Raw genomic sequence first — 10,274 nt, 5'->3', positions numbered from 1 at the left:
CCCGCACATCGCGGGCCACCATGGCCCACCCGCGCACACCGCCGCCCACCATGGCACACCGCCCGCACATCGCCGCCCACCATGGCACACGCCCGCACATCGCCGCCCACCATGGCACGCCGCCGCGCAACAGGCCGCACACCATGGCGCATCGCCCGCACACCGCCGCCCACCATGGCCCACGGCCCGGCACATGCCGCCCACCATGGCACGCCGCCGCACATCGCCCGCCACCATGGCGCACGCGCCTGCACACGCCGCCCACCATGGCCCACCCGCGCACACGCCGCCCACCATGGCACACCGCCGCGCACATCGCCGCCCACCATGACAAAGCCGCGCACATCGCCGCCCACCATGGCACACCGCCCCGCACATCGCCGCCCACCATGGCACGCCGCCCTGCACACGCCGCCCACCAGGCACGCACGCCGCGCACATGCCGCCCACCATGGCGCGCCGCCCGCACATCGCCGCCCACCATGGCGCACCGCCCGCACATCGCCGCCCACCAGGCGCCCCGCCCCGCACTCGCCCCCGCCCCCCCCCTCCCGCCGCCCACCCGGCCACCCCCCGCACACCGCCGCCCACCATGCCCACCTCCCTGCACACAGGGCCGCCCACCATGGCGCACCCGCCCGCACAGCCGCCCACCATGGCCCACCGCCCCGCACATCGCCCCCACCATGGCACACGCCCGCACACGCCGCCCACCAGGCACACGCCGCGCACATCGGCGCCCACCATGGGACACCGCCGCACATCGCCGCCCACCGCGGCGCACCCGCCCGCACATCGCCGCCCACCGCGGGCACACCGCCTAGCACAAGGCCGCCCACCATGGCACACCGCCGCACATCGGCGCCCACCATGGCACACGCCTAGCACAAGGCCGCCCACCATGGCACACCGCCGCACAAGGTTGCCCAACATGGCCGCACCGCCCCGCATGGCCGGCACTGCACCGCACACACAATTTGCAATGCCTCGTATGCAAATGAGGTTATGATGCACAATTTGAGCCTTGGGCCGGCTCATGATGCACACAGCGCGCGCCGGGCGGGCCATGCCCGCACAACGTAATACGGATCCTATATTCCCTCAGGCAAAACATCCCATTGGTTTGGAAATTGCTTTTAATCATTTACTTGATGGACCCAGGGTATATTTGTAAATTTTAGGGACTTGAAAGTCGCATTATTAATATCGACGAATTCTTTATGCTCGCTTCAATAAATAATTATAAAAAATAGTAAACGAAATTGAAGTGACCCAACTCTTGGCAAAAGACATCTCTATGCATTTATCTAAGCTATCCTGAAGTTGGTTTGGTGGGAAAATTCAACAAAATGGATTTTTCTACGCTATTTCTTTTGGATATTTTATACATGAAATTTAATAAACAAATAAAATATAAACGACAAATTAATGACATATTTTTTTAAATGTGTTCCTTTCAATTTTCACTCAATTTCCTACCAATTTTCATAACTATGTGATGTGTTTATAGCTCAACAAATAGACCAATATGACTTATCGATGAATTTTTATGATCTTCTACAAAAGATTTATAAAAAATAGCAAACACAGTTGAAGATCCAACTCTTGCCGTGACATTCTATGCATTTAGCTAAGCCTTTTGAAATTGATTTTGTACAAAAATTCAACACGCATGGATTTTTCACGATATTTTGAATTTATTGATTTTTTAATACTAAAAAAATTAATAAAAAATATATATAAATGAGAAATTAATGAAATTTTTTTTTAAATGTTCCTTGAATTTTCTCTAATTTCCTACCAATTTTCATAAACCATATGGATGTTTGTAGCTCAAGAAATAGCCCAAAGCATGACTTTTCTGGGGGTCAGTCTCCTTCTCGGAAAAGTGCAAAAGCTTAAGAGCTACTTCAGGAGGTGGGGGTGGCTACCTTGGCTGGGTGGCACGTGATGGGCACCCGGCGCTGCACACGGGCATGCGCGTGGGCAATGGCGGCATAATAAGACCATTACACACGAGGGCAGATGGCACGTTGCATACAAGACCATTACACACGAGAAAACGCGGTGCAGCCTCAGCGCACGTTGTTGGGCATCCCATCTGCCGTGCAGCCTCAGCGCCGTGGTTTAGCCGGTTGGGCATCGCGGCACTCGTGGATGCAGCCACGCCGAGCAGATGCGCGCCGCGGGCAGCCACATTAGGCACATAATGTGGCGGTGCATGGCGCACGCTAGCCTGGCGCGCGCGTGCGCCGCAGCCGCATTAGGCAACTTCGGCCTGCGCGGTGGGCAGCCACGCCAGCAGACGCGCGCCGGGGGGCAGCCACGTTAGGGCAACTTCGCGCGCCGCGGTGCAGCCGCGCCGCAGGGGGGGGGGGGCAGCCACGCTAGGCAACTTTGTGCGCAAGGGCAGCAGCCGCTAGCGACGCGCGCCGTGGGGCAGCCTCTGCTAGCCAAACCGGCGCCGCGGCGCAGCCACGCCACCGGGACGCGCGCCGCGGTACAGCCACGTGAGGCAAATAGCGCGCCGCGGCGCAGCAGCAGCAGCCACTATGCAACTTGCGCGCCGTGGGCAGCCATGTTAGCCAAAGCGCGCTGCGGTGCAGCCACGTTAGGCCGATGGCACCGCGGCGCAGCCGCGCTAGGCAACTCGGCGCCGGGGAGCGCTCACGTAAGCCAAATGGCGCCGGGTGCAGCCACGCTGGGCATCCTTGAGGGGCAGCCTTGGCACTCGCATATGGCGGACCCGCCGCCGGCCCCCCCCCCCCCCCAATGTCCGCCTCCCGCGATGATTTGTTGCTACCTTGGCCGATTGTTGGCCCAGGGTGAGGTGATGGCCTAGGTGGGGGCTTGGACCTATTTGTGTCCTTGGCTCAGGCCGCAAGGTGGGTGGGGGCTTGGACCTATTTGGGTCCCCTGGGCTCTTGCCACAAGCAAAGGCCTCACGGGGCCCGACTTTTGACGGGGTTTTATCAAATCGCACCATAGGCGATGTCGCATGTTTTTCAAAACAACCTGATGCATAACGATGTGCTGCCTTCTAAGGGGGGGTTTGCGCTACCTTGGCCGATTGCCGGCCCAGGGTGAGGTGATGGCCTAGGTGGGGGTTGGACCTATTTGTGTCCTTCGGCCGGGCCGCAAGGTGGGGGGGGGCTTGAAACCTATTTGGGCCCCTGGCTCTCGCCACAAGCAAAGGCCTCACACGGGCCCGACTTTTGACGGGGTTTTGTCAAATAAGACCACAGCGAGGCATGCAGTTTTTCAAAACAACCCGATGCATAACGATGTGCGCCTTCTAGTGGGGGTTTGGCGCTACCTTGGCCGATTGTCGGCCCAGGGTGAGGTGATGGCCTAGGTGGGGGTTGGACCTATTTGTGTCCTTCGGCCGGCCGCAAGGTGGGTGGGGGGCTTGGACCTATTTGGGTCCCCTCGGCCTTGCCACAAGCAAGGCCTTACCGTGGCCCGACTTTTGACGGGGTTTTGTCAAATAAGACCACAAGCATGCGTCATGTTTTTCAAAACAACCTGATGCATAACGATGTGTTGCCTTCCAGGGGGGGGTTTTGGCGCTACCTTGGCCGATTGTCGGCCCAGGGTGAGGTGATGGCCTAGGTGGGGGTTGGACCTATTTGTGTCCTTCGCCCGGCCGCAAGGTGGGTGGGGGGGGCTTTGACCTATTTGGGCCCCTGGCCGCTCCGCCACAAGCCGGCCACACGGGCCCGACTTTTGACGGGGTTTTGTCAAATAAGACCACAAAGCGATGTTGCATGTTTTTCAAAAACACCATGATGCATAACGATGTGTTGCCTTCCAATGGGGCTTTGCGCTACCTTGGCTGATTGCCGGCCCAGGGTGAGGTAATGGCCTAGGTGGGAGCTTGGACCTATTTGCGCCCCTGGCTGCGCCGCAAGCGGCGCCTCACGGGGCCGACTTTTGACGGGGTTTTGCTGAATCGCACAACAAAACAATATTTTCATAATCTTCAAAATACCATGCATACGATTTGTTACCCTGTCGATTGTTGCCGCGGGGAAAACAACCGCCTTTCATGCTAAGCCGGGCCTTCAAGCATTGGTCTTTACCATTCCTTCTAAAAGTTGGTCGGGCGGGCCATTTCTTGATTGTGGACGGATGCATGTGAGTGGCTTTGGGCTTTCTTGTGATAGTGGGCCTTTGCATGGCTATTGAACCACTAAGCACGATACGTGGGTTGTGATTTGGGCCGTTAGGGCCTGGGGTCGCATGACAAGGTTCCTGGGCCGCTTACCTAGCCTGGATGGAAAGAAATAGTCCCTTGATTCTCATTCGCCCTTGCCTGCCCTTGTGGTGGTGTGAGGTGGCCTCCCAATGCGGTGCATGTATTACCATGCCTTTCGAGGTTATGGTGAATGTGCAGGCGGTTCTCTAGGATGTGGGACATTTCATGGCCAAGTGGATGTGAGTTCTCTTGTGTCCTCGGGCCGCGATTCGCGCACAAGAAAAAGATAGACGCCATGTCGCATGATCGACATCATCCAATGCAATTGGGGGGATGCTCTTCATGCGGTATTGGCATCAAGAAGGAAGCTACCTGGCTGATCCTGCCGAGTCATATGCTTGTCTCAAAGATTAAGCCATGCATGTGTAAGTATGAACTAATCGGACCGGAAACCGCGAATGGCCCATTAAACCGGCTTATAGTTTGTTTGATGGTATTTGCTACCGGATAACCGTAGTAATTCTAGAGCTAATACGGCACCAAACCCGACTTTTGGAAGGGATGCATTTATTAGATAAAAGGTCGACGCGGCTTGGCCCGCTCGATGATTCATGATAACTCGACGGATCGCATGGCCTTTGTGCTGGCGACGCATCATTCAAATTTCTGCCCTATCAACTTCGACGGTAGGATAGTGGCCTACTATGGTGGTGACGGGTGACGGAGAATTAGGGTTCGATTCCGGAGAGGGAGCCCGAGAAACGGCTACCACATCCAAGGAAGGCAGCAGAGCGCAAATTACCCAATCCCGACACGGGGAGGTAGTGACAATAATCCCAATACCGGGCCTTCGAGTCCGGTAATTGGAATGAGTACAATCTAAACCCTTAACGAGGATCCATTGGAGGGCAAGTCCGGGCCGGAGCAGGTAATTCCAGCCCAATAGCGTATATTTAAGTTGCTGCGCTTAAAAAGCTCGTAGTTGGACTTTGGGATGGGCCGATCGGTCCGCCCATGGCGTGTACCGGCCGCCTTGTCCTCGGCCGGGCGATACGCCCGGCCTATTGGCCGGGCCGGCCCCGGCGCGCCACATGAAGAAATTAGAGTGCTCAAAGCAAGCCTACGCCAGATACATACATTAGCATGGGATAACATCATAGGATTTCGGCCCCATTGCGCGGCCTTCTGGATCGGAGTAATGATTAACAGGACAGTGGGGGCATTCAGATTTCATAGTCGGAGGTGAAATTCTTGGATTTATGAAAGACGAACCACCGCGGAAAGCATTTGCCAAGGATGTTTTCATTAATCAAGAACGAAAGTTGGGGGCTCGAAGACGACGGATACCGGCCTAGTCTCAACCATAAACGATGCCGACTGGGATCGGCGGATGTTGCTTTTAGGACTCCGCCGGGCACCTTATGAGAAATCAAAGTTTTTGGGTTCCGGGGGGAGTATGGTCGCAAGGCCGAAACTTAAAGGAATTGACGGAAGGGCACCATCTAGGAGTGGAGCCGCGGCTTAATTTGACCCAACACGGGGAAACTTACCGGCCCGCCAAATAGTAAGGATTGACAGACCGAGAGCTCTTTCTGATTCTATGGGTGGTGGTGCATGGCCGTTAGTTGGTGGAGCGATTTGCCGGCTAATCGCTAACGAACGAGACCTCACTGCTAACTAGCTATGTGGAGGTACCCCCACGGCTGGCCTCTTAGAGGGACTATGGCCGCTTAGGCCACGGAAGTTTGAGGCAATAACAGGCCGGATGCCCTTAGATGTTCTGGGCCGCACGCGCGCTACACTGATGTATTCAACGAGTCTATAGCCTTGGCCGACGCCGCCCGGTAATCTTTGAAAATTTCATCGTGATGGGGATAGATCATTGCAATTGTTGGTCTTCAACGAGGAATTCCTAGTAAGCGGAGTCATCAGCCGCTGTTGACTACGCCCTTGCCCTTTGTACACCCCGCCGCCGCTCCTACCGATTGAATGGTCCGGCGAAGTGCTCGGACGCGGCGACGCGCGGGCGGCCGCCGCGACGACGCCGCGAGAAGTCCACCGAACCTTATCATTTAGAGGAAGGAGAAGTCGGAACAAGGCTTCCGTGGGGCGAACCCGCGGAAGGATCATTGCCGATACCGCCAGCCAGAGATAGACCCGCGAACATGTCGCATCATATGATCAAAGGGGGAAGGGTGTGGAGGGGGGGTGAGCCCCTTCCTCCTGACCCTTGTAAGGTCGGGTCCACGGGCATCCGCGGCATTGACCCAAACACAACAAGGGCGGCGGCGCCAAGGAATTCACAACGGAATGGGCGGCCATCGTACCTTGGCGTGATGTGATTGTCTTGAACCGAATATCACGAACGACCGCAAACGGATATCTTGGCCTGCATCGACGAAGAACGGAGCGAAATGCGATACTTGGTGTGAATTGCGTAATCCTGCGAACCATCGAAGCCTTGAACGCAAGTCGCGCCCTAGGCCATCAGCCGAGGGGCACGCCGCTCGGGCGCCACGCATCGCGGCTGCCTGCCCGCCTGGCCTTGTGGTGGCCGAGGCGGCGGCGGAGTTTGGCCCCTGCGCCCGCCTTTGGGAGTACGGCCGGTCCAAAGGAAAGAGCCCCTGGGGCGGCGAGGGCCACGACGAGTGGTGGTTGAAGCCACTTTGCCATTTAGTCCTGGACGCCAGGGCGCGTTTAGTCCATACGCCGGGCTCTGTAACCCTGTAAAGGCGCTGTCTCGTGACACGCGACCGCGACCCGGGTCAAGGGGGGGGCTACCCGCCGAGTTTAAGCATATCAATAAGCTGGAGGAGAAGAAACTTACGAGGATTCCCCTAGTAACGGCGAGCGAACCGGGAAGAGCCTGGCCTGAGAACCGGACGGCCTGGCCGCCCGAATCGTAGTCCGTAGAAGCGCCCCGGCGGGCGGACCGGGCCTAAGTCCCCGGGGAAGGGGGCGCCGGAGAGGGTGAGAGCCCTGCCGTGCCGGGACCCTGCCGCACCACGAGGCGCCGCCGGCGAGTCGGGTTGTTTGGGGAATGCAGCCCCAATCGGGCGGTAAATCCCGCCCAAGGCTAAATATGGGCGAGAGACCGATAGCGAACAAGTACCGCGAGGGAAAGATGAAAAGGACTTTGAAAAGAGAGTCAAAGAGTGCTTGAAATTGCCGGGAGGGAAGCGGATGGGGGCCGGCGGCGCGCTCGGCCGGATGCGGAACGGCGCACGGCACCGGCTCGCCGCCGACTCGAGGTGTGGACCGAGCGGATTGCGGCGGCGCCCCAAGCCCGGGTTGTCGCGTATGCCCGCGGAGACGCCGCCGCCACGATCGCGGTAGGCAGCGCGGCGCTTCATGGCGCGCCACTAGGCAACCGCATGCCTGGCACGGCCGCGCCGGGCTCCCCATTCGACCCGCCTTGAAACACGGACCAAGGAGTCGACATGGGCGAGCCAACGGGCTAGTAAAACCCGTAAGGCGCAAGGAAGCTGACCGGCGGGATCCCCCGGGGCCGCACCGCCGACCGACCTTGATCTTCCGGAGAAGGGTTCGAGTGAGAGCATACCGCCGGGACCCGAAAGATGGTGAACTAGCCTGAGCGGGGGCGAAGCCGCAGGAAACTCGTGGAGGCCCGCAGCCGATACCGACGGCAAATGCCTGCCCGACTGGGGTATAGGGGCGAAAGACTAATCGAACCGCCTAGTAGCCGGCCCCCGGCCCCCCTCGGATAGCCGGAGCCCGCGGCGAGTTCTACCGGGTAAAGCCAAGATTAGAGGCATCGGGGCGCAACGCCCCGACCTACTCCAAACTTTAAATAGGTAGGACGGCGCGGCCGCTTGCTGAGCCGCGCCACGGAATCGAGAGCTCCAAGCGGGCCATTTTTGGTAAGCGTAACTGGGCGATGCGGGATGAACCGGAAGCCGGGCTACGGCGCCGGATTGGCGCGCTAACCTAGAACCCACAAAGGGTGTTGGTCGACTAAGACAAAGAGACGGCGGCCATGGAAGTCGAAACCCGCTAAGGAGTGTGTAACAACTCACCGCCGAATCAACTAGCCCCGAAAATGGGAGCTGCGCGCGCGCAACCTATACCTGCCGCCGGGGCAACCGCCGGGCCTGATGAGTAGGGAGGGCGCGGCGGTCGCCGAAAACCTGGGGGCGAGGCCTGGGCGGAGCGGCCGCTCGGCGCAGATCTTGGCGGTAGTAGCAAATATTCAAATGAGAACTTTGAAGGCCGAAGAGGGGGAAAGGTTCCATGTGAACGGCACTTGCACATGGGTTAGTCGATCCTAAGGGACGGGGAAGCCCGCCAGAGAGCGTACGCACGCCGCGTCCGGAAGGGAATCGGGCTGAAACCCGGAACTGGACGGGGCGGCCGACGGCAACGCTAGGAAGTCCGGAGACGCCGGCGGGGCCTCGGGAAGAGTTACTTCGGCCTAACGCCCGCCCACCTGGGAACGGCTCACTGGAGGTAGGGTCCAGGCCAGCCGGAAGAGCACCGCACGCCGCGCGGCGTCCGGCAGGCCGGCGGCCCTGAAAATCCGGAGGACCGAGGCCGACCACGCCCGGCCGTACCATAACCGCATCGGCCCCAAGGTGAACAGCCTGGTCGATGGAACAATGTAGGCAAGGGAAGTCGGCAAAATGGACCGGAACCCCGGGAAAAGGATTGGCTCGAGGGCGGGCACGGGGTCCCGGGCCCCGAACTCGCCGGCCGCGGCGGGATCGGCTGAGCCGCCCGCGGGGAGAGCGGGACGGCGGGCCGCGCCGGCCGGGGATCGGATGGGAACGGCCGGCCCTGGGGCCTTCCGGCGCCGAACGGCCGACTGAACCGGCACGGACAAGGGGAATCCGACGCTTAATTAAAACAAAGCATTGCGATGGCCCCGCGGATGCTCACGCAATGTGATTTCCGCTAGGCTCAATGTCAAAGTGAAGAAATTCAACCAAGCGCGGGTAAACGGCGGAGTAACTATGACTCCTTAAGGTAGCCAAATGCCTGGCCATCTAATTAGTGACGCGCATGAATGGATTAACGAGATTCCACCGCCCCGGCTTACTATCCAACCAAAACCACGCACCAAGGGAACGGGCCGGCGTAACTGGCGGGGGAAAGAAGACCGCGAGCTTGACTCTAGTCCGACTTTGTGAAATGACTTGAGAGGTGTAGGATAAGTGGGAGCCTCGGGCAAAAGTGAAATACCACTACTTTTAACGTTATTTTACTTACCCCGTGAGCCTGGAGGCGGGCTACGCCTCCTTTTGGACCTAAGGCCCGGCCCGGTAGGGCCAATTCGGGCGGAGGACATTGTCGTGGGGAGTTTGGCCAGGGGGGCACACCGCTAAAAGATAACGCAGCGTCCTAAGATGAGCTCAACGAGAACGAAATCTCGTGGAACCAGGGTAAAAGCTCGCTTGATTCTGATTTCCGGACAATACGAACCGCGGAAAGCGCGGCCTATCGATCCTTTAGACCTTCGGAATTTGAAGCTAGAGGTGCCGCAAAAGCTACCACAGTGGGATAACCGGCTTGTGGCAGCCAAGCCGCTCATAGCGACGCTGCTTTTTGATCCTTCGATGTCGGCCTTCCTATCATTGCGGCGGCACCCGCCAAGTGTTGGATTGTTCACCCACCAATAGGGAACGGAGCGGGCTTAGACCGTCAGGAGACAAAGTTAGTTTTACCCCACCGATGACCGGCGCGATAGTAATTCAACCTAGTACGAGAGGAACCGGATTCACACAATTGGTCATCGCGCTTGGCTGAAAAGCCGCGGCGCCGGCTACCGCGGGCCGGACATGACCGAACGCCTTAAGTCGTAATCCAGCTAAAGAAGCGACGCATGCGCCTGCGCCCGCTTGCCGACCGGCAGAGAGGGGCCTCCGGCTCCCGCAGGCACGCGTCGCCGGCCAAGCCCCGCGACGGACGCGTTGCGCGGGGGCCGCCTTGAAGCGCACCTGCCGGGCGACGGGTAGAACCTGCGCACGACGACTTAAATACGCCGAAGGGGCATTGTACGGGGCAGAGTGGCCTTGCCGCCACGATCCACCGAGATTCAGCCCTGGTCGCATCGATCGCC

General features: G+C 59.0%; 1 pseudogene; it reads left to right on the top strand.

Annotated features, from left to right (window-relative positions):
• Positions 1–6,954: 6,954 nt before the first annotated feature.
• Positions 6,955–10,274, top strand: LOC122666459 (annotated as a pseudogene).

The sequence above is a fragment of the Telopea speciosissima genome, chromosome 6, assembly GCF_018873765.1.
Source record: "Telopea speciosissima isolate NSW1024214 ecotype Mountain lineage chromosome 6, Tspe_v1, whole genome shotgun sequence".
NCBI classification, from domain to species: Eukaryota; Viridiplantae; Streptophyta; class Magnoliopsida; order Proteales; family Proteaceae; genus Telopea; species Telopea speciosissima.
This window is presented reverse-complemented; position numbering and strand designations above follow the sequence as displayed.